Source organism: Babylonia areolata, unplaced genomic scaffold, assembly GCF_041734735.1.
Source record: "Babylonia areolata isolate BAREFJ2019XMU unplaced genomic scaffold, ASM4173473v1 tig00006991, whole genome shotgun sequence".
In the NCBI taxonomy this organism is placed as follows: domain Eukaryota; kingdom Metazoa; phylum Mollusca; class Gastropoda; order Neogastropoda; family Buccinidae; genus Babylonia; species Babylonia areolata.
In genome coordinates, this window is record NW_027468503.1 from 17,955 (window position 1) to 20,000 (window position 2,046).

The window sequence follows — 2,046 nt, forward strand, 5'->3', positions numbered from 1 at the left end:
TCCCCAGCCCCTTCGGCGTCCCAAAGCGTAACGCCTGCTTCATCTCGTCAAGGGCGCGCCCGTCTCTAACCGGGCGTCGTCCGGCACGTGGAAACGGGCGGGAGACGGTGTCGAGGAGGAAGAAAGGGTGGGGTCCGGTCCGGTCCGGTCTGGTCTCCTCCTCCTCCTTCTTCTTCTTGGCGCGCCTCCCGCCGAGACCGATGGATTCGTTGCACTCTCAGGCCCTGAATCTGTTGTCCGGTGGTTTCAGTTGATAGTGCTGCCGCGGACCGCCCACGGAAAGAGCTCAGCCCTCGTTTCTGTGAGCAGCGGTCCCAACTGGCGCTGCAACCGTCTCCCGGGGGCACGCAGAATACGGGTTGCATTCTGGTTGATCCTGCCAGTAGTCATATGCTTGTCTCAAAGATTAAGCCATGCATGTCTAAGTTCACACCCTCGTACGGTGAAACCGCGAATGGCTCATTAAATCAGTCGAGGTTCCTTAGATGATCCAAATTTACTTGGATAACTGTGGTAATTCTAGAGCTAATACATGCCGACCAGCTCCGACCCCTCGGGGAAAGAGCGCTTTTATTAGTTCAAAGCCAGTCGGGTTCTGCCCGTCCTTTGGTGACTCTGGATAACTTTGTGCCGATCGCATGGCCTCGAGCCGGCGACGCATCTTTCAAATGTCTGCCCTATCAAATGACGATGGTACGTGATCTGCCTACCATGTTAGCAACGGGTAGCGGGGAATCAGGGTTCGATTCCGGAGAGGGAGCATGAGAAACGGCTACCACATCCAAGGAAGGCAGCAGGCGCGCAACTTACCCACTCCTGGCACGGGGAGGTAGTGACGAAAAATAACAATACGGAACTCTTTTGAGGCTCCGTAATTGGAATGAGTACACTTTAAACCCTTTAACGAGGATCTATTGGAGGGCAAGTCTGGTGCCAGCAGCCGCGGTAATTCCAGCTCCAATAGCGTATACTAAAGTTGTTGCGATTAAAAAGCTCGTAGTTGGATCTCAGGCATGGGCGCACGGTCCGCCTCGCGGCGGTCACTGTGTGTTTTGTTTCCCATCCTACGCTTCCCGGTTGTTCAGCCCATGGTGCTCTTCATTGAGCGTTTTGGGTGGCCGGAACGTTTACTTTGAAGAAATTAGAGTGTTCAAAGCAGGCACGTTGCCTGAATAATGGTGCATGGAATAATGGAATAGGACCTCGGTTCTATTTTGCTGGTTTTCGGAACACGAGGTAATGATTAAGAGGGACAGACGGGGGCATCCGTATTGCGGTGTTAGAGGTGAAATTCTTGGATCATCGCAAGACGAACAACTGCGAAAGCATTTGCCAAGCATGTTTTCATTAGTCAAGAACGAAAGTCAGAGGTTCGAAGACGATCAGATACCGTCGTAGTTCTGACCATAAACGATGCCAACTAGCGATTCGCTGGTGTTGCTTCATCGACTCTGCGGGCAGCTTCCGGAAACCAAAGTTTTCGGGTTCCGGGGGAAGTATGGTTGCAAAGCTGAAACTTAAAGGAATTGACGGAAGGGCACCACCAGGAGTGGAGCCTGCGGCTTAATTTGACTCAACACGGGAAAACTCACCCGGTCCGGACACTGTAAGGATTGACAGATTGATAGCTCTTTCTTGATTCAGTGGGTGGTGGTGCATGGCCGTTCTTAGTTGGTGGAGCGATTTGTCTGGTTAATTCCGATAACGAACGAGACTCTAGCCTACTAAATAGTTCGCCGATCCTTCACGCGTCGGCGCTAACTTCTTAGAGGGACAAGTGGCGTTTAGCCACACGAGATTGAGCAATAACAGGTCTGTGATGCCCTTAGATGTCCGGGGCCGCACGCGCGCTACACTGAAGGAATCAGCGTGGCTTTCTCCCTGGCCCGAAAGGGTTGGGAAACCCGTTGAATCTCCTTCGTGATAGGGATTGGGGCTTGAAATTGTTCCCCATGAACGAGGAATTCCCAGTAAGCGCGAGTCATAAGCTCGCGTTGATTACGTCCCTGCCCTTTGTACACACCGCCCGTCGCTACTACCGATTGA

The 2,046-nt window shown here is 52.6% G+C and overlaps 1 non-coding gene across 1 annotated transcript in view; it reads left to right on the forward strand.

The window, feature by feature from the left end:
• The first annotated feature begins 363 nt into the window (after positions 1-363).
• The window catches only part of LOC143279207 (small subunit ribosomal RNA), a 1,827-nt gene continuing 144 nt past the window's right edge, over positions 364-2,046 (forward strand). The window contains exon 1 of the ribosomal RNA XR_013054761.1: positions 364-2,046. This exon is cut by the window's right edge and continues 144 nt beyond it. This is a non-coding gene — a ribosomal RNA (small subunit ribosomal RNA).